At 39.0% G+C, this 27393-nt stretch overlaps 1 pseudogene; it reads left to right on the plus strand.

Annotated features, from left to right (window-relative positions):
- The first annotated feature begins 1532 nt into the window (after positions 1-1532).
- LOC102440369 lies at positions 1533-26627 on the plus strand (annotated as a pseudogene).
- The last annotated feature ends 766 nt before the right edge of the window (positions 26628-27393 follow it).

The following is a 27393-nucleotide window of genomic DNA, read 5'->3' on the forward strand; positions in this document are numbered from 1 at the left end:
CCACCCTCCAACAGAATTTTTAAAACAAAGTAAGTTTCAACTCTTCTAAATGACTAATATGGGTCTTCAGTTCACAAACAAATAAAAAAGAAATAGATCGCCATAAACTTATATTGGGGAAATCAAATCTAGACAGTTTATAGTAATTCACAAGTTTGAATATTAGCCTCTTTGCATTAGTTTTTTTTTCAGTTATGCATAGATTTTTATTTATTTATTTTTGAAATCTTTATTGTTCAGATTATTACAGATGTTCCTCTTTTTTCCCCCCATAGCTCCCCTCTACCTGGTTCCCACCCCACTCCAGGCCTTCCTCCCCCCTCACTGACCTCATCCATAGGTATAAGCTCTTTGTCCAATCTCTTCCCGCACCCCCCACAACTCCTCCCCCCCCCAGAATTGTCAGTCTGCTCCCTTTCCATTCCCCTGATTCTATTACATTCACCAGTCTGTTCTGTTCATCAGGTTTTTTATTAATTTGATTTTTAGGTTCACTTATTGATAGATATGTATTTGTTGTCACTTTGTTGTTCATAATTTTTTTATTTTTACCTTTTTTCTTCTTCTTCCTCTTCTTAGAAAATAACCTTCAGCATCCTATCTAATAAAAGACAAAAGGGTTGACCATACCTTAGCTATGCTTCCCATTGGCTAATCCGGGTGATATGCAAATTAACTGCCAACAAAGATGGCAGTTAATTTGCATACATAGGTGCAATGATGGGAGGCGAAAGGGGAAGGATGGAAGAACCCTGATCAGAAACCCAGGCGCAGGCAAGAGCTGGGGGCAGGGAAAAGGCGGCCCCCAGCCCTGGATCGGAGAACCGGGCCACCTTAGCCCGCCCCCAGCTGGTGATCGTGTTGGGAAAGCTGGGCTGCAGGCAAGGCGGCACCCCTGGGACCCAGGAGCTGCCTTGCCCAAGTCCCGTGATCCTGATCGAGATCAGAAAGCCGGGCCACAGGCAAGGTGGCACTCCCGGGACCCAGGAGCCACTTTGCCTGCGGCCCGTGATCCTGATCGTGAAAGTCGAGGCATGCCTACGCATTGTTTGTACGTGTCCCACAGTCTACTCTAGAAGCAGAGTCAGAATCAAGAAGCGGAGTCTTACCTCAGAGCTGGGGTGTTTGAAAGTACCTAAAAATAGCAGTTCCATCGCACAGTCCACCACCATGTTTGCCCCGATGAGAGGCGTGTGGAGGGCTTCCAGGGCAGCCCTATACCCTCCAGGCGGCGACAGCAGCTCTGGAGAGGGAAAAACCGCAGCGCTTCCTGCCCGAAGTGCTAGCACCGCAAACCTTGGCCTATCTCCAGCGGCAGAGGAAGGCTGAGAGGGAGGTGGGTACGGTGGCTCCAGTGGTCCAAATCCTGCCGCTGTCTCGCGTTACCTAGCCTCGGCGCCCTCCAGGGCAGCCTCAGTGCCAGTGCAGAGGAGGCTTTGGAAAGGGTGGTGGTGAGGAGGATGCTTCCGACTCTGGATACCCAGTGAAACTGCTGTCAGGAGCCTTTCTAGGGCTGGCAGGAAAACGCGGCAATGAGTGAAGAAGAATGTCTCAAAATGAAGAGGTTGGTTTTTGGGTTTTTTTTCTCATCAGCAAAGTGTGAATATTACCTAACCCACAGACTTTGCAAGAATTAATTGAAATAAAATTCCAGAAATCGTATAATGGCCGGGCTGAACTGGATAGGTTGGTTGAGCATGAGCGTGGTCCTGTGCACGGAAAGGTTGCAGGTTCGATTCTAGGTCAGGACACATACCTGGGTTTCAAGTTGGATCCCTGGTCGGGGCTCCTAAGGAAGGCAACTGAAGGGATGTTTCTTACATTGATGTTTCTCTCTCTATATCCCTCTCTGCCGGGAGCCGGTCCATCCTTGCTGTTTCAAGGGACCTGGCATATATGGCATACTGTTCTTAATATGTTTGCTCCCCTTCTTGGCGCCATGTGTTTTAACCAAGGTCACCTCTCTGAGAAAGGTTGTTTCCCCAGGTGGGGATTTTTCCCTGAGGTTAGGGAGGGGATACAACCCCTTAATTAAGTGCCAGGCGGGTAGTTAAGCTACATAATCTTTACTCCCTGGAATGGAGATAAGAAACGCCTTAACCTTTGTAATAGAAATTGACAGGATTAAAATCGGCTGGTATAAATACGGATGTAACAAGACAATAATCATCAGATCCTCATCACATCATCATCAGATCCTAACCAGAACCTAGCCAGAGAACATGGCAAAAGATCCTGGACAGAACCTGGCTACAGAACTTCACTAAAGAACCTAGACAGAACATGGCAAAAGAACCTGGATAGAACCTGGCTATAGAACCTGGTGATCAAACCTGGCTGGAGAACATGGAGAACCTGGCTGGAGAACCTAGCGAGAGAACATGGCACCAGAACTTGGTTGGAGATCCTGACCAGAACTTCACTGGAGATCCTAGCCAGAACTTCCCTGGAGATCCTGGAGGGAGAACCTCGCTATGCTGATGAACTGAACCCTGCCTCCATGTCATCCCTTCTTCGCCGACTCCGTCCACACCTTTGGGGATCCCTGGACCCGCTGGGGTTGGACTCCAGCACCTCTCCCTTCCACGCTCTCTAAAAATCAATGAAAAAAATGAACTAATGCCATATCTACAAACGTGGATAATCTAAAAAAAAAAAAAAAAAAAGCGGGGGGGGGGGTCCCCACTGGATTTGTTCATGGGCAAGATCATCAGCCTGCAGACTGAAGGGTTCCAGGATCGATTCCGGTCAAGGGCATGTATCTTGGTTGCAGGCACATCCCCACTTGGGGGTGTGCAGGAGGCAGCTGATTGATGTTTCTCATTGATGTTCCTAACTCTCTATCCCTCTCCCTTCCTTTCCATTAAAAAAAATTGATATATTTAGAAGAAAAAAAAAACGGGTAAAAGAGGTTGAATATGTACTGTATAATTTAAAGTATGTAAAAAAATATAACTTATTAGGGGCATATACGTTACCTATACTAAAAAAAAGGGTAATATGCTAATTAGACCAGACATCTTTTGGACATCCATCCAGACATCCTTCTGGACAAAGCCACTGTGTTGGGGGCCAAGGCAGAATCAGTTACAAGTGATCAGGCTGGGAGGGGAGGGCACTTAGGGGCAACCAGGCCGCAGGGGAGGGCAGTTAGGGGTGACCAGGCTGGTAGGAGTGGGCAGTTAGGGGCGATCAGGCTGGCAGGGGAGCAGTTAGGGGTGATCCAGCTGGCAGGGGAGCAGTTGGGGTGATCAGGCTGGCAGACAGAGTTGCTTAGAGGTGATCAGGCAGGCAGGGAGAGAGGTTAGGGGCGATAAGGCAGAGGTGGTTAGGGGTGATCAGGCTGGCAGGGAAGCAGTTAGGGGCATCAGGCAGGCAGAGTGGTTACGGGCGATCAGGCAGGTAAGCAGGTGAGCTGTTAGGAGCCAGCAGTCCCGGATTGGGAGAGGGGTCCCGGATTGGAGATGGTGCAAGCCAGGCTGAGGGACCCCTCCCGTGCACGAATTTCATGCACCGGGCTTCTAGTTTCATATAATTCTGGTTTGGTGGTGATGAACTCCTTTAGTTTTTTCTTGTCTGTGAAGCTCTTTTTCTGACCTTCAATTCTAAATGATGGGTAGTGTAATCTTGGTAATGTAGGTTCTTGCTATTTATCACTTTATATATTTCTTGCCACTCCCTTCTGGCCTGCATAGTTTCTGTTGAGAAATCAGCTGACAGTTATATGGGTACTCCCTTGTAGGTAACTGTTTTTCTCTTGCTGCTTTTAAGATTCTGTCTTTGTCTTTTGCCCTTGGCATTTTAATTATGATATGTCTTAGTGTGGTCCTCTTTGGATTCCTCTTGTTTGGGGTTCTCTGCACTTGTAAGTCTATTTCTTTCACCAGGTAGGGGAAGTTTTCTTTCATTATTTTCAAGTAGGGTTTCAATCTCTTGCTCTCCCTCTTCTTCTGGCACCCCCATAATTTGGATGTTGGTACGCTTGAAGTTATCCCAGAGGCTCCTTACACTATCTTCATATTTTTGGATTCTTTTTTCTTTTCGCCTAGAACTGGAGTTCAGAGCATGTGGGAGCTTGTATCTCCCTCCTGATTAAAAGAGCAGCACATCCAGGTGCCAACACTTTCTGCGCCTCTGCACCTCTCACCAGTCTCAGTGTGCTTTCATCACCTCTCCAGTTGTGGAACTTCCACTCAGCCAGCTTTACCGTGGTTCTTGGTGGTCGTTGTTCTGCCTTTTAGTTGTAATTTTGATGTGGTTGTGAGAGGCAGCAAGTATAGGTGTTTACCTATGCCACTATCTTGGTTCTCCCTGCCAGCATTAGTTTTTAAAAAAGACACAAAATTCCCTTCAAAGAAGGTCAAGTCACACAAGGATTTTTTTTTCAAGCTTAAGTAATCTTTTTGCTTAAACTTTAGGAAATCTAAAAATCCAGCATGTAGCAACAAGTCTAAAACAAGAATTATTTCAAAGTAATGATTTATTTGAGAATATGATTCATCTACTCAAGCGTCTATCCAGTTGAACTAATGTCAGTTTTATTTGTATATGAGCATGGGTTTTATTACTTCTGTACCTTTTGAAAATCCCATGGCCCTCATGTTATTGAATGGAAACAGAATAAAATAGATATTCCATATTATGCTCAGTAGTCATTTAGAAGAAACTCTGCCGAGAAGAAGCAGTTATATACACATGTAAAGAAATTCATAAGTTAAATTGTATGTATCTGCAGCCATGTAAAAAGATCTTTTAGAAACATGGATGGTAAAGAAACAGCTGGTTATTTTCAATATTGACAAGCATAATGTTGATAACAACTTTCATTTTAATCACCGGAATTGGACATTGAACAAACAAAAAGCTGATTATTTGCATTTAGATACTTTGTCTGAAATTATAGTATATTGTTATCAGGCACTTGTGCTTTAATTAAGACTTCAAGTAGTGAGAAATCAGGTTTCTTTTATACTGACCTGAATAACAAAGAGGGATAGACTAGTATTCCACTAAAAAGTTTATAATCTTAAATAAGATCAAAATTGCTTTTATTTCTAAGAAAAAGTCTGTGATACATAGGCTGATGAGTTGATGACCATAAAAATAGAGGTAAATTAATCTAGCTAAATAAATCCATAACTAAATGCCAACAGAAAAGGGAAATGAAGGAAAATACTGATGTTTCAAAGGTCTGAAGGATAAAAATTGCAACTGAATGGAAAGCTGAGAAAGTATCATTAAAACTGATAATTTTCTAGAAAAATATAAATTTTCAAATTTATATATGTAAAGATAGAAAACATAAAAAGACCCCCAAAAAATGAAAGAAATTTTTTAAGTGTAAAAATAAATTCCTTTCAGCCCTGGCTGGGTAGCTCAGTTGGTAAGCATGTTGTTCCAGTTCGGCAAGGTTGAGAATTTAATACAGTCAGGGCACATACAATATTCAACCAATGAATACATAAATAAGTGGAACAACAAATCAGTGTTTTTCTCTCACTCACCCCCTCTCTCTCTCTTTTTTCCATCTCTTTCTCAAATCAATAAATTTTTTAAAAGTTTTTTAATTAAAAAATAATTTCTTCCTAGAATACTCTTGGCTAAGATTCACCTATGCGTCATTTCATTTTTTCAAAGAGTAGATACTTTGCTATGCTATTTAGTCTGTTTCAGAGCATAAAGAATGAAGGAAATTTCCCCCAATACATCCTATAGAGCTAGTATAACCCTGATAAAAAAAATTTAAGAAACATAGAAAAGATAAATTTTAGTTGGATTTAATTTATGACCGTGCAAAATAGAGATGCATAAATACAATATAAAATACTGGCAGTTGGATTTAGCAATATATTAAAAATAATATCTATCGTCTTGGGATTATTTATTCAGATTGTAGAAATTATTCAATCTTTGGAAAATAATTCACATGATTCATAATATCAATAATAGATTAAAAATAACATTAATTTAATCAATACTGAAAAGGCATCAGCAGAGGAAGTTCCCTAGTTTGTTGAGTATTTTTATCATGAATCCCAGAGCTAACATCATACTTAATGGTGAAAGACTACACATTTTCTAAGTTCAAGAATAATACAAGGGTGTCTACTCTTACTTATTTGATTCTATATTGTGCTAGAGGTTTTAGCCAGCAAAATTAAGCAATAACATAAAATAAAAGTATTCAGATTGGAAAGGAAGAAATAAAACTCTATTTGATAATAAGATGATCTTATATATAAAAAACCCCCAAGTAACACACACACACATACATATACACATACACACTATTAGAGCTAATAGGCAATTTCAACAAGGTGGCAGGGTATAAGATCAGATCCTGCACAATAGTACAATAGTGTTATTTCTACACACATACAATGAACAATCAGAAAAGGAAATTAAGAAAATAATTAAAATTTAAAAGGCATTGAAAAGAATCATATAATTAGTTATAAATGTAAACAAAGAAGTACAGCACTTATACACTAAAAAGTGACCAAATGTTTTGAAATTGAATAAAAACTAAATGAATGAAAAGTCATCTAATATCCATATATGTAAATACTTAATAGAGACAAAAAGGTAAAGCTCCTCAAATTGATTTACAGATGCAATACAATCTCTGATAAAATTCCAACTCACTTTTTTTAATAAACCAAGCCTAAAATTTATATGGAAATAAAATGACCTGTAATAGCCAAACTAATCTTGAAAAAGATTAACATAGTTGGAGTATTCATACTTTTCACTTTCAAAAACTACCAGAAAGCTACTGTAATAAAAACAGTGGCATATCGAAATTATAGTAGATATATAGATCAATGGAATAGAATTAGGAGTACAGAAATAAAGACACGTTTACAGTCAATTGATTTTCAACCTGGGAGCCAAGACCATTCGGTAGGAAAGTAAGTCTTTTCAAGAAGTTGTGTTGGGCACTCACCAAAATGGCTAAAATTAAAATGACTGGCATCACCTACAAATGGTGAGTATGCAAGCAACTAGAATGCCCATATACTTCTATGGGAGTGTCAACTGGTTTAGCCATTTTGGAAAAGTGGCAGCATCTACTGAAACTCAATGCAAGCATTCCCTGTGAATCAGAAATTTTCATAATTGTATCACAGGACATGTAATAGTGTATATAGCAGTATTATTTCTATTAGCTATAAACTAAAAACAACCAACATTTCTGGCAACAGCAGAATAAATTGTTCTTAATAAAGTCATAAAATATAATTTTATTCATCAAAGAAAAAATTATATTGAACCACAAAAACACATTTGTATCCCAATGTTGACAGAGAGAAAACACACAAATACAAATAGTATAGTTCCATTGTGTGGATGTGTTTAAGTTGTAAAATAGGCACAATCTTTCAACAGAATTCAGGGTAGTATTGTAATTCTTTAGGGAATAATATCAGAGGGGGTGGGCTTCTGGGGGCTGGCATTGTTCTAATTTTTTATGTGAGTAGTATTGCAAATTAAGTGTTCACATTGGGTGAAATTATGGAGCTTTAGATTTTATAGTGTATTCATTTTTTATATGTAAGATACATTTTAACAGAAAAGTGTAAAATGTGTGACTAAAAGCTCATGATTTTCTCTGGAAAAAAAAGAAGTTGTGTTGGGACAACTGGATATCTACATGCAAAAGAATTAATTTAGACAGTATTCGTATTGTATACAACAATCAACTCAAATTGGATGAAAGGCCTACATGCAAAAGTTAAAACTTTTAGAAGAAAACATAGGTATACATTTTCATGACTTTGAGTTAGACAAAGATTTCTTAGCTATCACATCAAAAGGACAAGAGGTAGCCCGGCCAGCGTGGTTCAGTGGTTGAGTGTTGACCTATGTACTAGGAGTTCATGGTTTGATTCCGGGTCAGGGCACAGGCCTTGGTTGTAGGCTCAATCCCCAGTAGGGGCCATGCAGGAGGCAGCCAATCAATGATTCTCTCTCATCATCAATGTTTCTATTTCCTTCTCCCTCTCTGAAATCAATGTATATATTTAAAAAGGACAAGAGGTAAATGAAAAGAGAAATAAACTTTATCAAAACTAAAAACTTTTTGCTTCAAAGAACATCATGAAGAAAATGAAAAGACCACCCTCAGAACTGTAGAAAATATGCAAATCTCATATAAGGGATTTTTATCCAGAATATACCACCAACTATTATAACTCAATAAAAAGATAAATAATCTGCTTTAAAAATTGGCAAAGGATATAAACATATATTTATCCAAAGGAGATATACAAATGTGTAATAAGTACATGGAAAGATGCTCAATATCATTAGTCATTAGGGAAATGCAAATCAAGTTCACAATGAGATAACACCTCACATCAACTAGGATGGAAATACTAGTATGCAAAAAAGAGAGAATAACAAGTGTTGGTGAGGACATGGACAAATGGGAACCCACATACACTCCTTGTGGGTATGTAATATAGTGAAACTGCTATGGAAAACAGTTTGTTGGTTCCTCAGTAAATTAAATATAGATCATCATATGATTTAGTAATTCCATTCCCAAGTATGTAACAAAAAATTGAAAGCCTATTTTCAAACAAAAACTTATACAAGAATGTTCATGGTACCATTTTTCAGAGTAGCCATAAAGTGGAAAAACTCATTTTTCTATAAGCTGATGAATGGCAAACAAAAGGTGGCATATCCATACAATAAATATTACTTGACATAAAAAGGAAGGACTTATAGAACATGGATGAGCCTTGAAAACAAAATGTTAAGTTAAGGAATTCAGACTCAACAAATTCACATACTGTATTATTCATTTACTAGTATATAAAATTTCTAGACTAGGCACATCCATAGTGACAAAAAGTAGATTAATGATTGCCAAAGGTTGAAAGGAGTGACTGCTAATGGGTAGAGGTTTCTTTTGGGGTGATATACTTGTTCTAAAATTGATCATGGTGATGGTGTCACAACTGGGAAGACACTAAAAGCCAATGAATTGTAGGGTTTCAGTGGGTAAACTGGATGGTATGTGAATTATATTTCAATAAGGCTCTTAAAAACAATACACAAAGACATCTCTTAATATCAGGTATTCTTTAAAACATACTAGTAATTTAATGGTTTCTTGGTGTCCCTATTAAATGGATATATAATCACTATTTCAATGAGCATTGCTATAGTTAAAATTTTGCATATATCCTTTCTCATTTCCCTAGGATAAATTCCTAGAAGAATTTCTGACTCAATCATTATGCACACTTTATACTTTGGATAGACATTGGTTATCTCACTTATCATGACCATACATGGTGTGTGAAAATGCCAGGTTCTATGCACCATGCCAAACACTGGGTATTTTGTTCTACAATTGCTTTTTCTTTTCCTCTTCTTTGTCCTCTTCTTCATTTCCATTCTTCTTAACATTAAAAATATATATTTCTCTAATGTATTCTTTTCAGCATTAATTACTGAATCAGGGATAATTTCTAGGAACTTCTCCAGTGATATGCTCTAGGACTTAATCTTAACACATTTCCTTTTCAACATGATATTCAGAACACTGTTAAGTCATGAAAGACTGCCTTATCACATTTTCAGATGGCATGCAATTAAGAGGGACAGCTGTCTGTCTCACATTCTCCATTTGTTTGCTACTTTAGTCCTCATAACATCTCTGCATGATAAGCATCATTGTCACTTAAAAATGAAAAACTTGATACTCAAGGAGGTTAAATCACTTAATTAGGATCACATAGTTGTTGTTTTTTGGTTATTCTTTTTTCTCTTTATTGATTAAGGTATTACAAATGTGTCCTTATCACCCCATTGCTCCCACCCAGCCCCCCACTCATGCCCTCACCCCCCCTGTTGTCTGTGTCCATTGGTTAGGCTTATATGCATGCATACAAGTCCTTTGGTTGATCTCTCCCCCTTACCCCCACCCTCTCCTACCTTCCCTCTGAGGTTTGATGGTCTGGTCGATGCTTCTCTGTCTCTGGATCTGTTTTTGTTCATCAGTTTTTGTTGTTCATTATATTTCATAAATGAGTGAGATCATGTGATATTTATCTTTGACTGGCTTATTTCGCTGGGTCACATAGTTTTAATGGGTAGATCAAGTGTTCAAACTCAGGTATGTTTGGTTCTAAAGAATGTACATTTTCTACTATACTAAATTTGTTTTTCAGTTCCAAAAGTATATTTTGAGAACCTACTATGCACCAGGTACTATTCTTGTGACAGAGGATATAGTGATGTATAAAATTGATGTGGTCACCACTCTCATGGAACTTATAGTTTAATGTGAATGCAAAACAATAACAAGTCAACAAGCAAAAAAGCATAAATTTAAATAGTGACATATGGTATAAAGAAAATAGAATAAGTTAATGATCAAAAGTAACTGGGACAGAACATGAGATAAAATGTCCACATGTACCTCTTTGAGGAGATTTGAGCTTAGCCTTGAATAATGAGAATGAGTTAGCCCCGTGAAGAATAAGGAAGGATCTTCTGGGAAGAGGAAGTAGACAGTCCTAGACTTACGATGGCTCAATTTATGGTTTTTGCAACTTTACGATGGTGTGAAAATGATAAGCATAATAAATTACATGAGATATTCAACACTTTATTATAAAATAACCGTTCTGTTAGATGATTTTGACCAACTGTAGGCTAATGTAAGTGTTCTGAACACGTTTAATATAGGTTAGGCTAAGCTATGATGTTTGGTAGTTTAAGTAAATTAAATGCATTTTCAACTTACAATGGGTTTATCAGGCTGTATCTATAATTGCAAGTATAAAGGCCTTGACTCAATAACAAACAGCATAACCTAGAAACAGAACTAAGGTCACATAGACATTTGCAATTTATTCTGGCAACACAGTATTTTGAACACTTTGTTTTGAGAATTATTCTTTTATTGAGTCTTAGTATAACACAAAGTGTGTCTCTTTCTCTAAGAGATTAATTACTAAGTATTTGCCTTTATGGCCTTCCTTGCAAATCAGGTATAGGAATGTGACCCAAGCTCTACCAATCAGACACATGATTTGAAATTTTAACTTAAGAGAGTCACAAAAGGGAGAAGAAAGGGAGCTTTTTCTCTTTGGCCGTCATAATGATGCTTCAAAGTTATGTTTCTGGCCCAGACATAGAGTGGTGCACATTTAATGTATCATAGCTGTATGGTGTAAGTTTCCTCATGATATCACTTCTAAAGATGATTTTGACTGTTATTTCTAGAAGCCTAGCCTGGAGCCTGGCTCTCTAACCTTCCCAACAATTTTTTAAATTTATTTTAATAAGATCATCATTAATCATTCAGCATAATTCTCGGTTGCTTTTAACACTAAATGTTATAGTTAGTATGACTGTAGCAAAATGAGAATGAAGATTAGTTGTAGGAAATTGTGGTAAGCAAAATAATGGCCTCAGAAAGATGTACACATCCTAATCCAAGAATTGGCAAATATGTTACCTTACCTGGAAAAATGAACTTTGCAGATGTAATTAAGTTAAGACTCTTGAGATGAAAAGATTATCATGGATTATCCAGCCAGTGCAAAGTAATGAAAATAGTCCTTATAAGAGGGAAGCAAGAGGATCAGAGTGGGTGAAGACATATGAAGATGGAAGCAGAGGTCAGAGTGACATGAGGCCATGAGCCAACAAATGCAGGTGGCCTCTAGAAGCTAGTAAAGGCAAGGAACAGATTCTTTCCTAGAGCCTCCAGAAGGAATGGAGCCCTGTCAACCTATTTTGACTTCTGACCTCCAGAACTATAAGAAAATAAATGGCCCTAACTGGTTTGGCTCAGTGGATAGAGCGTCGGCCTGCAGACTGAAAGGTCCCAGGTTCCATTCCGGTCAAGGGCATGTACCTTGGTTGCAGGCACATCCCTAGTAGGAGGTGTGCAGGAGGCAGCTGATCGATGTTTCTCTCTCATCGATATTTCTAACTCTCTATCCTTCTCCCTTCCTCTCTGTAAAAAATCAATAAAATATATTTTTTTAAAAAGAAAGAAAATAAATGTATGTAGTTTCAAGTCACCAAGTTTGTGGTAATTTGTTACAGCAGCCAAAAGAAACTAATACAGAGACATCAGAGAGGAAAGTGCAGACTATATCATGTATGGTCTTATAGGCCACAATAAAGAGTGCGTTTTTTAAGTTGATGTGACAATTGGAATATTTTAAGCAGGAAAGTCACATTACCTGATATATGATTTTAAAATATGACTTTTGCTCCTATGTGGAGAAATTTATTAGAATGAGCCAAGACTAAAGTAAATGAGGGTATACCAGTTTAGGAGGCTATTGCTACAAAGTAAGAGGTGGTGGTACTTGGACTTGTATATTGATAAAAAGATTGAATTGAGGGGAAGAAGATAAATACATAAAATGTAAAAGAAAGATGGATTGATGCAAAGCTCTCAGGGGAGACAGACTGGACCCAAGTGTTGGCAGAGGGATTAGTTTGAGTTGTGTGGGACAGCTTCTTTATTTTAACATTAAGAAAACAGTAGGTAGAATGGGGGGTGGGGGGGAGTAGATATATGTTAAACTTTCAACAATAAAGAATTTTTAAAAAAGAAAACAGTAGGTGGGCTAGAAGGGGTCAATGGGGGAAAAGAGAGGACGTATGTAATATGTTCAACAATAAATATTTTTAATAAAGAAAGAAAACAGTAAAAGAGGATGTGTGTGCATATATATCTATACTAATAAAAGGGTAATATGCTAATTAGACAGACCATCTTCCAGACATCCATCAGGATGTTCTTCCGGACAAAGCCATGGTGGAGGGGCCGAGGCAGAGGCGGTTAGGGGTGATCAGGCCAGCAGGGGAGGGCAATTAGGGGCGACCAGGCCAGCAGGGGAGGCCAGTTATTGGCGATCAGGCAGGCAGGCAGAGGTCGGTTAGGGTTGATCAGGCAGGCAGGGGAGCAGTTAGGGGCATCAGGCAGGCAGGCAAGCAGGTGAGCAGTTAGGAGCCAGTGGTTACAGGTTGTGAGAGGGATCCCAGATTGGAGAGGGTGCAGGCCGGGCTGAGGGATGCCCCCCACTCCTGTGCACAAATTTCATGCACCGGGCCTCTAGTGTAAGTAATAAAGTGCTGTGTGTTTTGCAACTGCATATTTGTGTGGCATAATACCTTCTGCAGTCGTAATATACTAATATAAGGTCAGATGAAAATGCCTACCCTCATTCCTGCCTGCTCAGAGGTATCTCTTTGCTGGCAACTACTTTAAATGTTCGAATACCTGCAAGGTTAAAGTTAATCTCAAGTGACACCTTGGATAAACACCCCTCCTTTCTCAGACACTTTAATATATAATTTTTTATACATCTGTACAAATAACATTTTTCACTCTCAATTTTCCAACTCTCTAGTTCCCCACCTTCTGCCAACCCCATATAAAAGATGGAAGTGCAGGAATTGGTACAGCCACTATAGAGAACAATATGAAAGTTCCTCAAAAAATAGGACTATCCCACATCTGAGTATATATCCAAAGGAATTAAAATGAAAATTCCCTCAAGGTATCTGCAGTCCCAAGAGATAAGATTATTTAGAATTTTTTGACTTGTTAAAGTCAAATAAAAGTAGAGGAAAATTCCCACTAATTCTACAAATGCTATCATCATGTGTTACTGCCCTACTGTCTCCTCTAGCTCTCACCTGACAAATAACACCTCTTTGTGTATTCAAATTTAAATTTCTTTTGTCTACCAATAAAATTTTTGAGGGTAAAGCCATCTACTACCAACTCTACCATTAAATTGCTTTATTACCATGAAAATCTCTTTTTTTTTTGAGGGGGGGGTGGTCTGGAATTCCTGATTTGTAAAAAAAAAAAAAAAATGTGGGAGAGCGGTTAGGTGATATGCTTAATCTTGTGTTAAACATGTGATTCAGCCCAGCCTGTGTGGCTCAGTTGTTGAGGGTCGACCTATGAACCAGGAGGTCATGGTTAAATTCCTGCTCAGGGCACATGTGGGGCATATAGGAGGCAGCCAATCAATGATTTTCTCTCATCATTGATCTCTCTCTCTCTCTCTCTCTCTCTCTCTCTTCCTTTCTGAAATCAATAAAAATATATATTTAAAATGTGATTCAATTGTGTCCCCCACCCCCAGTTAGAAGAGTGTTATTAATTTTGAACAGCAAAGTTTTAAAGGAAGCATTGATGCTTTTGATATGGGATTTTTGGACTGGAACACAAGGTGTTCCCCTGGGCAGGATGGTTCCCCAGACTCTTTGTCTGATGGAGTTGAAGAATGAATCCACACATGAAAGATGGTATAGCAAAGGTGGAAATTTATTGAAGAACAAGTACAGACAGGGGAAAGGGTCCCACAGCACAGTCTTCCATGTGGGGAGGGGGAAAGAGTCCCACTGAGTTTCTGTTTCCACCATTTATAAAGGCTGCAAGTCTCTGTGTCCTGACATCCGCACTTTTTGGTCAATATTCCCTTTTGAATTGGTCACTATAGTAACTCCTGAGCTCAAAGGGCAAACCTCACATGGAACATGTGAGGCCCTCCTCCCTCATTGTTCTCCTATTCCCTCAGGGCTTTCTTCTGCCTTCTTTATTTTGTAAATTTGGACCTTTTGTTACTCCCAGTTCCCTTATCTCATGTAAATGTAACTGTTGCCTCTTCCTTGTCTTATGGAAATGTAACTTTTTCCAGTCTCCCTTGTCTTATGGTAATGTAACTCTTGCCTCTCCCTTGTCTTATGAAATGTAACTTCTCCCAGTCAGTAGCCCTGTGTTTTTTCCATGGACATCTTTAATTTTTAAAAAATTTCTTAAACCTGTCTATATCCCCCTAACATTTCTATTTCACCTTTATAAAATAAAGGTGCTGAAAAGAAAACCAAAGGAAGTAGTTAAGACCTAAATATCCTTGAGTTGAGAAGCTGTATTTGAGGCCTTATGATAGGCTCAGAAGAAAATTAAGTGCTATAGGATTACATTTACTTCTCAGGAAACAGCAGGAACCATTAAGAATATATCAAATGCCAGCTAACAACTGTTATTAATGAGGCTTTAGCTGTAAGTTTTCATATTTATTTACAAAGGAAAGGTTACAGCTTAATAAAATACCATGTCTATAGGATTATCTAGTGGAAGATATCAGCTCTAACATTATCAAAGTGTAAGGAAATGCCTCAAAATATTATGATATCAGGAGAGCAAGAACTACCTCCAGAGGTTTTAACTGTTCTATGCCTGTTGCTTCTTCTACATTATCTGCATGGAAAGACCATGCAGAGTGATATATAGAGAAAACAAGTATCAGGTTGCCCAAAGAAGGTCTTCTCTTACTAAACTAGAGTGGCTGAAACATTTTTTAAAATGGGGTTCAAGTATCAACTACATCGATTTCCAGCTATATAAATTTGAACAAAACTTACCTCACTGAGTTTTACTATCTTTATTTGTATAATGGGCATACTAGTGAAAATTTTATATATGTGTTTTAGGGGTTCAGAACCAGTTGCCTCAAGGTGGCCACTCAGGCATGCAAATTATTTCGAGCTGAAAACAATTAAGGTCCAGAAGGCTCAGGAAGAATCTTTGACCTTCCCCTTTACTGCCTAAAATAATTTACTGGTAGACAAAGGACTTGCTCCAGGAAGGGAGCTATCATCATATATGAATATTTTATTATGAACTAGGTATAATAGACAGGAAGGAACCTAGCAAGGCCCATTTGAATTAAGTGAAGTTCTTTCTGTGTCCCATTGTTTCAAGATGGCCCAATATACATTTGTTTACTAAACTTTCACTCTTTTCATCTCCCTACAAATTGCCCTATGTCCCCTTCCTTAGTTCTGAATGACTTACAGGGTGGGCAAACGTAGGTTTACAGTTGTATGTGGAATTTATTCTTGTATTATTAACTAGAGGCCTGGTGCACAGAATTCTTGAAGGAGTAGGGTCCCTAGGTCTGGCCGGTGATCAGGGTCGATCTGTGGAGTGATTGGCAGGGCAATCAGGGCCCCTGCTCACACCCACCTTGGCCTGGCACCACCCACTTGTGGGCCCCGCCCCCCCACCAATGCCTGTCACCATCTGTGGGGTGACCAGCGGTGTGATAGAGGTCAGGCTCCCCACTCGCACCCACCTTGGCCTGGTGCTGCCTGCTCACCTGCTCCACCATCCCGCTGCAGTCCCACTCTCATTGTGGCCCATCGGGGCCAACAGCACTGCCACTGCTGCCCACTGTCAGTGCCGCATTGTTGATGCCCGCCATGTTCTGCGCCGCCCCCTGGTGGTCAGCACACATGTAACTCCCGGTTGGTCAAACTCCCGCCCCTGGGGACAATTTGCATGTTAGCCTTTTATTATATAGGATTCTTTATTATGTCTTTGCATTATTTGTCTTCTTCTTCTAAGTGTGCTGTGGCATTGTGACACTCTTTTGAGTTAATAAAGCTATTGTAATAATCATAACCTGCATGTCTATTTCCATACAAACAACTATAAGCCTACTTTTTCCCACCCCTGTATAAAGCTCATTTTGCCTTACTATCTTTGGATTTTTTATACTTATGTGAATTCCTTCTGCATGGGTATTAAAACTTGATTTTGTCCTATTAATCTGCTGTATGTCATTTGAATTATTTGACCCACCAGAAGAACAAAGAGGGAAAAGGGATATTTTTCCCATCCCCAACATACTGAAGGGGAGCAGAATTTGTCACCCACATAGTGTATCTCTTTGGCCTAAAAATTATTTTAGGCTGATTATTTTTGGAGACAGCAGATGTCGAAAGATCTCTGAAAACTGAATTGAAGTTACCCTTTTGTAAGAGACATGCACATTTATAAGAAAACTATCCATTTGTAAGGGTGCCTCCCTCTCTTTACCAAGAAGAGAAGGATGACTAAATCAGGAGAAACTCTATTAATAGAGAAGGCAAGGACTTCATCTGTATAACAACCTTATCCTTATTTACCCTGGTAAGCTTTGTCTGGTAACCTTCTATGCTTCTCACACCCCAACATCTTTTTTTGTCTTTAGCTGTGGATGGTATTTAAGGTGGTGACTTGAGCCATTTAGGTGAGTTATGGCAACTCAGTTTTCTTGAGTCTCATGTATATAAGAGGTATCCATATGATTACATTTCAGTTTGTTTTTCTTCTGTTAATGTTTTATTACAAGGGGTATTTCAGCCAAAGTTATATTTTTCTACCTTACAATACAGGCACACACACACTGCTTCTAATATGATGGATATAGCAAATAAGGTGTCCTAACCATATATCCATAGCACCTCATCTCTCCTTGGAATTCTTTGATCTGTTGGATCTCTATACTTTTCTACCACAATATCTCAGGGTGAATGAGTGGAGAAGACAGGGAGAAGATGCATACCAGTTGCAGCCCCAAGATCAACTATAGTAACAGTGATCATAGTCTTACTATAGGCTGTGGGAATAGCACTGGGTGTTAGATTGGTGGGGTCAGACCAGACCTGAGTTTAGCAACCTTGGTAATTGAGTTCTAGCTAGGAAAAAATTCAGAGCCAAGACTCTATAAGAGAACATCTATATATATAAAAGCCTAAGTGACCATTCTACCTTTCAACCATTCAACCAGTAGCTATGATGTGCAATGACCACCAGGGGGCAGACGCTCCAACTGGTAGGTTAGGTTGCTGCTGGGGTCTTGTCAGCCCCGAATCTGGTTCACCCACACCCCAGACCCATAGAGGAGGGAGGAGGGAGCCCGATTCCTCGCAGAATTGGCCGTGGGTTAGCTTGCTGCTGGGGTCCTGTCGGCCCCGAATCTGGTTCACCCACACCAGATTCTCTTTCAATGTGCAGGAATGTGTGTACTGGGCCATTAGTCCTATATAATAAAAGCCTAATATGCACATTGTCCCCTCGACCGGAAGTTCAACTGGGAGTTCGACCAATTGCTATTATGTGTGCTGACCACCAGGGGGCAGTGCAGAACATGGCGGGTGTCAGCAATGTGCTGCAACCTCTCGCCAGCTACCTGGGGCCAGGGAGGGGTTGACGGGGATGGAGGTGCATTGAGAATGTGGGGTATCCACCGAGCTTACTCTCACTCCCCCTGCTAATCTCCCCCAGGACGGCAGGGCTCACATGCTGGGGAAACCCCCATGCTCAGGTGCCGAGCTCCCACGAGGAGCTCCCCCTACACCTGCACGGCATCAGGTGAGCCAGACCGTGGCTGCCGGGACCTCAGGGGCCAGACTGCAAGGCGGCCGGGAGAGAGCGCACTGCCCACCCGGCTTCCATGTGGCACTGCTGGGTGGCCCAGAGACCCATGCTGCGCCCCGGCCCATGGCATCCAGCCACACTTGCCACATCTCTACATGGGGACTTGGGTGCCATGACTCAGACAGAGGGGGATCCATGGGGGCCTGGGGGCCCAGGTGTTGCCCAGGGCCCAGTGGTCAGCATGGACCTGCACTTCCACACCAGACGCTCACGCTTCAATCACCAGCCAGGCCTAGGGATTGCACCCATGCATGAATTTTGTGCACCAGGCCTCTAGTTTATTTATAAAATCACAGAGGTGGAAGAAGTAATTAGCAGAGGAATAGGCTGAAGAAATAAGTTTTAGAGGCAAAGGAAGGTCCCTTGGAGCATGGGAGTGAGGAAGGTAATGGTAACATGCCTGGAGGGTGGGAGGGGGGAGGGAAGGGGAAAGGCTTGGGCATGCTCCCTCGAGGGAGAATACACTGGGTCCTCTGTCCTAAGGGTTTCAAGGGTGGAGATCATAGCCAGGGAAGACCGCAATAGAATATTCAGCAGTTTTCCAGGTGTGTCCTTCCAGGGTCTAGGTCTCCACTGATTGATTAGTGGGCTCCAGGGCAGGGAGTCATTATCCAAAGCAGCTCGACCTGAGGTCAGCCATGGCATAGCTGGTCTGGTTTTATTGCTCTTCTGGGCCTAGAGCTAAAATAAAATTAAGGCATAAATGTTACTCTAGGGAGGAAAGGTCAGGGGATCCAAACCAGGACCAGTAATATGCTAGAGGAGGAAAGGTCACCCTGGGGGTGAGGTTCCACTCTACAATTGTCCATTGAAGGGCAACCAGGGCTTTCCACCCTGGTGACCTTCTGTACCTGGCTCATCATCCTTGCTCTGCTCATGTCTGTCTAACTGTCTACCACAGTCTGTTCACTGAACTCTTGCTTCTCAGTTTCCCAGCAAGAAGATAGAACCACAGGGACAATTGGGAATGCTCTTGCCAATGTAAGAAACTTCCAAACCTGTAGACAATTTTTATAAGTTTATTTGAGCCAAACTGACAATTGCTGGGAAGCAAAATCTCAACGAGTTGAGAAAAATGCTCCGGGGAATGGCAGTTTTGCAGTTTTTTCCTATATGTTACAATCAGAGGAGGAGGTATAAGAATGGTTACATGAAATCCATTAGTACTAGAGTAGAGAATCAGGAAAAAGCAAAGCAGGAAAATTTCTGATATTGAAGGAAGAGTAAAATAAATAAATAAATACTTTTTTTTACATTGGTGGGTATAAGATGGTTAACAATTAACATTAAAGCACTAGAGATGGTATTTGGGCAATAAGATAACCATGAGGGGTTCTATGGTCTGGTGGGAAGTTTTGCCCTGAGTGGTCTGGAAAACAAAACAAACAAACAACAAAAAAGAGGATTACTCTGAAAATCCAAAGGTATGTTATGGTAGCTGCAAAAAGATAACAGACAGGCTCAGTTTAAAGTAGAGATTGACCTTTGTCAAGGAAGCTACTGGCCTAGGACATGACTACCCACTATGACTCCTATTTAGCTAGGAAGTTTTAATTTCAGACTATCCTATGTGGTTACTTTAGGTGTTTGAGTAAAGCCTGCCATGCAGTCCCTCCCTGAGCTTCTAAGGTATAGTATGTGGCCCCGTTTTTGCCCAGACTTCCAAACCTGCTTAGAGAAGTGGATCTGTTTGGTGCAAAGGGTGAACCATGGGGGGTCATAAAAAATGTGCGACTCAGTTGTCATGTTTCAGGGAGCACAATAGAGCAATGGCTCCAGTCATTGCCCTTCTGGATCCACCACTACTGCCAAGGTCTTATTGCCCATGGGTTTCACCTAGCCAATGACTGACCGTGGTAGAGATATTAAGGCAGGCCCATTGTGAAAGAACATGGAGCTTTGGACTGAAGTCTCTCCATTGACCTGGCCAAATCACTCTTGGATTTGCCCTGTAATCTAAGTCTCTTACAATACTTTTTACCCTCCTTCAAGCCGCTTTCTTTCTCTCTTTCCTTTCAAAGGTGTAAGACCTGAAACACAACTTGAAGGTTTTCCTCACCTCCTGCTCCCTCCCCAAATTATCCTTTTGCATACCTTGTTTTGGGATTTGGTTCTCAACACCTGACCATTACAGCAGGGAAGATTGTAAATACAGGAACATGAACAACCTCAGTGGCCACTATTAAAACAACAGGTGCTGAAGTAAGAGGATAAAGACTATATCTTCCCATATTTTTTTAACTTTATTTTTATTGTTGACACTATTACAGACGTCTCCATTTTGCCCTCTTTTGCCCACCTCCACCCAACCCCCTCCCTCCCTTCCTTCTAGCCATCACCACACTGTTGTCTGTGCCTCTGGGTTATGCATATATTTTCTTTAGTTTCACCTCCACTCCCCCCCTGACAGCTATTAGTCTGTTCCATGTATCCATGCTTTTGTTCTAATTTTGTTCATCAGTTTATTTTGTTCATTAGTTTCCATATATAAGTGAGATCATATGGTATTTGTCTTTCTCTGACTGGCTGATTTCATATAACATAATAATCTCCAGGTCCATCCATGCTGTTACAAAAGGTACAATTTTCTTCATTTTGATGGCCACATAATATTCCATTGTGTAAAGGTACCATGGCTTTTTTGCTGTTGTTGTTATCAACACACTTGCTTTTATTATTCTTAAAAAACAGCATGTGTTAAACTTTATACGTCAGACATTGTTTCATGTGCTTTACAAAGTTTATTTCATTCAATCTTCACAATAACCCTTAGATGAAGTTATGTTTGTCATCTCATTTTTAAATTAAGACATGAAAACACAGGCAGGTTAAAAACATGTCCAAGTTTGCACTTGATAAAGCTGGCACTTCAACCCCAGGCAGTTTGACTTTTGAACCCATCCTTATAACCGCTCTGCTACATCGCTACCATTATGGAGTGGATTTTCCTTATGCTGTATGGGCATTAGTTAACCAGTAACAACTAAATAACATTAGTTAACCAACTGGCATTCGTTAACCAATAATAATAACCAAATAACATTACCTAATGAATTTCTGTATGTAAATGTCTTGGCATCTTAATAACAGTTGAAGTCACGCTGTGTCTTGGTGGATGGAAAACACACACCCTCACATTTCAATGCTGTGCTATTTACATCGCTTTTGCTTTTATTGCAACTTTCTATTTCACTCTTCAATTTCAGACATAAGTCTGTCATTGTATTCCCTCCTCTAAAACCTGAAAACAAACTTCTATAACTCTCTCTTGATGTTCTGAGTGTTCTGCTTTGTAATATTATTGCTATGTTTATATACATCAAGTTTTCTAAATTTATACTAAGATCTTGGAAGACAAGACCGCGTGTTCTACATTCTTGTAGCTGCAGAGCATATACGACAGGGCTTCAGCTAATCAATAAATAATCAGTGAAAATGACACAGTTATTAATCCTCTTCACATTTTCTGCTTTAAAGGTGATATGGTTTAAGAAATCTGGAAGGAAACCAAGGTTACTAGAATGTGGGAACCACAGCTTTTTTTATCTACTCGTTCTATGAGGTCAGCATTATCCTAATTCCAAAACCAGATAAAGACACTACAAAAAAATGAAAATTATAGGCCAATAAACTTGATGAAAATAGATGTAAAAATTCTCAAAAAAATATTAGCAAATCAGATCCAGAAATACATTTAAAAAATCATACACCATAACCAAAAGGAATTTATTCCAGGGATGCAAGGCTGGTACAATATTCACAAATCAATAAATGTGATACATCACATATACACAATGAAGGATACAAATCACGGAAAAAGTGTTTGATAAAATCCAACACCCATTTCTGATAAAAACTCTCAGCAAAGTGAGAATAGAGGGATCACACTACAGCATAATAAAATCTATATATGATAAACACACAGCCAACATCATATTCAGTGGGCAAAAACTAAAAGCACTTCCCTTAAGAACAGGAACAAGACAGGGATGTCCACTTTTACCACTCTTATTCAACATACTACTGAAAGTCCTAGTCACAGTGGTCAGACAAGAAGAAATAAAAAGCATTCAAATTGGAAAGGAGGAACTAAAACTGTCATTATTTGCAGATGACATGATATTGTACATAGAAAACCCTAGACTCCATGAAAAAGCTACTAGATCTATGTTCCCATATTTTGGAGGGGCAGTATTGGAATATATATAGCAATGGTGCTCCAGGCATGGTCCATAGACACCTAGGGTTCTCCATGAAACTTTCAGGGGGTCTGTGAGGTAAATACTTCTTTTCACTGTGTTGACATTTGTACAGATGTTTTAAAATCAATGGTGGGCAAACTGCTGTTGCCTCAGGACAAATCAAGGAAATTGTATAAGTGATCATTGTATATTTCACTGCCATGCACTCTAATCAGTTAAAACAAATAACTAGTTTCATTTAAAAAATTCTTTATTAAACACTAAAGATTATTAATTTAATTCATTATTCATCCTGGAATACATGTGTTTTTAATATGCTATGTGACATAATGGCAAGTACACATAAAGCACTTCTGAAAGCACATATGAAGTCAGATTATAGTTTTGAGGAAGAAGATTTGTGCCATTTTTGAATAATTTATGTAGTCCCATTTGCTTTTGTTTCCCTTGCCTGAGGTGACAGATTAAAAAACATATTACTATAGTTAAACCCAAGTAAACCTCATTACTAGGTGTACCAGTTAATAATGCAGATTTTGTAATCAAAGAAAACATGATCATTTCAAGAGAAACATCAGAAGTGCTTTATTCAAAGTAATGTCCATCGCTAGCTACACATTTCCCACATCTTTCAGATAATTTGTGGATACTGTTCCAATAGAACTTTTCTTTTTTTGAGGCAAACCATTCAGAGACCCAATTTTCCACTTCTTCATACATTTTAAAGTGCTGCATAGAAAGTGCGTGTGCCATCAATCAGAACAAGTGGTAATTTGAAGGAGCAAGGTGTGGTGAATACAGCAGGTGGGTTAATACTTCCCAGGCAAGATCTTTTAACGTTTCTTTAACTGGTTTTGAAGTGTGTGATGGTGCGTTATCATGAAGCAAAATTACTTTGCTGTGTCTTCTGGCCCATTCTGGTCGTTTTATGATCAAAGGGTGGTTCAAATTGACCTGGACGTTCTTTGTCTTTCACATCGAAATCATCACTTTTTTTGTTGTTGTTTCTTTCTTTTTTTTTTTTTTTTTTAAAATCATCACTTTTAAAGCATTTAAACCAGCATTCACAAGTATCTTGAGATGGAGCATGTTCATCATAAGCTTCCCAAAGTATATAACTTTCAGCAGCACTTTTCTTCAAAATAAAATGAATTAAAACTTCCCACAAATGCTCTTTTTTTGGCACCAAATTCAAAATTTTTAAGTGTAAAAATATCTATGATGTTAACAGCTTCAGAAAATTGACATATGAAGTTTTGAAGCTTGTTGTCAATAGAACAAAATAGCATACATATCAAATCGCATATATATCAATATATGTGTAACTCCATTAATTGAAAAAATCCACATTACTAACCAGTACACCTAGTACATGTCACCCTATGAATGTTGACAATGGAAGGGACTTCTTTGCCTGTAATATATCAGTTCTGGACTGAAAAGCTGGGGAAGGAATATAATTTTCTTTTTTGCATAAATCAGAAAATAGCTAGTGTGTGGAGTTCCTTCTTGACCTCAGCAGATAAACTGAGCTGATAGTGTTAATTCAGATTCAGGAAATTATCTGAATCTTCATTTGTGTAGATTTACAATCTACATGCAATATTAACTAAATCAAATAGCTTTTCAGTTTCACATGTATACATAGGCTTTCCCCACTCTTTTCAGCATCCATTAGTTAGTTATTGAACTTTGTAAACCTGCACTGAAACATTGCAATACTGTTTTGTTGTATCAATTTTATAAACTTACAGTGCAATAGGTATTATTTTTCAGAGACAAACCAAAGGTTAATTTCTCAAGGTTCTTGCTGACTGCTTTAGCAGCCTTTGGAGGATCTTTTATATACATTTGTAATAGATGAAAAATAAAACATTGCAAACCTTTTTTTTTATGTTTAAACCATGTACCAAGTTTTTGGTCCAAATCACGTAAAATAAGTTAAACTTAAATTGCATTCTATTAACCAATATGAGTGTATTTCTGTAAGCACAGTTATGTTGAAATAAAGTTTTAAAAAGAAAAACATATTACTTAGAGTGGTAACAGAAATTTTACTGCCTATGTTTTCTTCTAAAAGTTTTATGGTTTCAGGTCTTACATTTAAGTGTTTAAACCATTTTGAGTTTATTTTTATATATAATGTAAAAGTGATCCTATTTCATTTTTAGCATGTGTCTGTCCAGTTTTCCCAACACAATTTATTAAATAGACTGCTTTAACCCATTGTATATTCTTGCCTTCTTTGTCATAGATTAATTATGTAGTCATTAGTTTATTTCTAGATTCTGTAATCTATTCCATTGACATATGTTCCTATTTTTTATGTCATTACTCTGCAGTTTTGATTACTATACCCTGATAGTATAATTTGATATCAGTGTCATACCTCCAACTTGGGGGTGGGGGTGGTTGTTGTTGTTAAGATTGCTTTGGCAATTTGGGTTCTTTTGTAATCCCATATACATTTTAGAATTATGTTTCTGTGAAATATTCAGATTATTCTGTTCAAAATGCCATTGGTATTTTGATAGAGATTTCATTGAATCTGGAAATTGCTTTGGGCAATGTGAACATTGTAACAATGTTAATTTTTCCCATCCATGAGCACAGTGTATCCTTCTATTTATGTGTACCTTCTTCAATGTCTTATAGTTTTCTGAATATAAGTCTTTTACCTCCTTGGATAATTTATTCCTAGGTATTTTATTCTTTTGATGCAATTGGAAATGGGATTTTCTTAATTTCGCTTTCTGGTAGTTTGTTATCCTACATAAAAGGGTAATATGCAAATTGACCCTAATGGCAGAATGACCAGGAAGGACTGGTCACTATGACATGCACTGACCACCAGGGGGCAAATGCTCAATGAAGGAGCTGCTCCCTGGTGGTCACTGCACTCCCACAGTGGGAGCTCTGGTCAGCCACAAGCTGGGCTGATGGGTACAAGCGCAGCGGCAGTGGCGGGAGCCTCTCCTGCCTCCTCCGGCCTCCTCAGCAGCACTAAGGATGTCCGATTGATGCCTTAGGCCCACTACCCATGGGGAGTGGGCCTAAGCCAGCAGGTGGACATCTCCTGAGGGCTCCCAGGCTGCCAGAGTGCGCAGGCCGGGCTGAGGGACCCCACCCTGCGTGCACAAATTTGTGTGCACTGGGCCTCTAGTTGGTGTATAAAAATGCAACTGATCGCTGAATATTAATTTTGTAGTGTGTTACTTTAATGAATTCATTTATTTGTCTAATTGTTTTTTGGTGGATTATTTAGGGTTCTCCATATATACTATCATGTCACCTGCAAATAATGAGTTTTACTTCTTCCTTTCCAATTGGATGCATTTTATTTCTTTTTCTTTTTTCTTATCTGATTGCTGTGGCTAGAACTTCCAATAGTATGTAAAATAAAAGTAGTGAAAGAGGACATCCTTGTATTGTTTCTGATCTTAAAGAAAAAGCTTTCAGTTTGAGCAACCCTTCTCTACCAACACCAGTGGCCATGACTTGCTAAGTGAGGTAATACCACTCATGCAATATATTATTTATGGAATTGTGTTCTTTTTCTTTTTGTATGTTATCACTCTGTTGGGAGAAGGCTTTTTTGTACAAGGGCAGAGAAAGAACTATACAGAGAGTTTTAAACAATTGTCTGTGGCCATTGCATCCCTGGAATGTTGTTCTTCCTCATCTATGTGGTGGGAATGGCCTGGCTAAGAGTAATTGGTTTCTCTGGGGTGCTGTGTTTAAGTTCTATAGAATATAGTCAATTTGTTAAGTTATCAAAGTCATCCAGACCAACAGGACAGTCAGTGTGGAGCAGATCAGCATTGCAGTATATCATTCCTTTAAGTGCTTTCCCAGGAAAAATATGTGGTTGTGTCCTAGAACATCTGCTATGCAAATCGGTTCTACATGACCTATCACCTTTTCGTTGTGGCATGTGTGGGAGCTGGTGCCACTGTCATCTCCCTGGTCTACTTCCTCATGAGACTGTCTTCTAACAGGGCTTTCTTAAAGGATGAAAGGAAATTGCAGGTTTACTAGGATATCAAAGCAAAGGAAGAACAGGAACTGCAAGATATCCAGTCGTAGTAAAAAAACAACTCAATTTTTACACACAAATGTTTGCCAGAGAGCTTCAGCCAACAAATTTACAGCTCTGACAGACAGCTGCCCTGCAGTACTGATGTGTATCCCACCAAACAAACTAATGTAGAAGTACAAACACTTCATTGTCTCAAGCTGCTGGGAGGTAAATCTTTTTCTTTAGCACAGACATTGAAAGTTTCATGTAAGCCATTTTAAAAGGCAACACTTTGAAATAATGATTATTCATCCTTTTGAAATTTGTGGCATGTTGGCATTTATTGCTAGAACAGTGTTACCAACACAGGCAATGGGAATATGGCATATTCCTTGATAGGAATCTGTGATGTACCAGCATCATGGAATGTGACCATAAATTCACGTATGCCATCTATCCTCAAATAAATGTATTTAAACAGAGAATAAAATGAAATTGGTGTGAAGTTCCATTTCTGACAGCTGACATTTATTAAACTGTGGTTCATCAAAGATAATCTGATACTTACAATTAACCTTTTTAAAAAATTAGCTGAGTGTCCCCCCCTACTTTTCTGATCCAACCAGAAATCTTTTTTTTTTCAATAATGCTAAAATGAGCCACTATAATCTTGCTACACATACCATTGAAGAAGCTGGGTTCTGACTCATTGACAAGTTTTCCAAAATCAATTTTACTTCATTTTAATAAAATGACTTACTTGTCATTATTTTTTTTAAATAAATGTCAGCTCTGCATTAATGAGTATTTGATTTAAATTTCTAAGAATTTATATTATAATGAAAAACCCAAAATCCTTCATAGAATCAACAAAATGAAAATAAAATCTACTGAATGGTAGAACA

Source organism: Myotis lucifugus, unplaced genomic scaffold, assembly GCF_000147115.1.
Source record: "Myotis lucifugus unplaced genomic scaffold, Myoluc2.0 scaffold_40, whole genome shotgun sequence".
Classification (NCBI taxonomy): Eukaryota; Metazoa; Chordata; class Mammalia; order Chiroptera; family Vespertilionidae; genus Myotis; species Myotis lucifugus.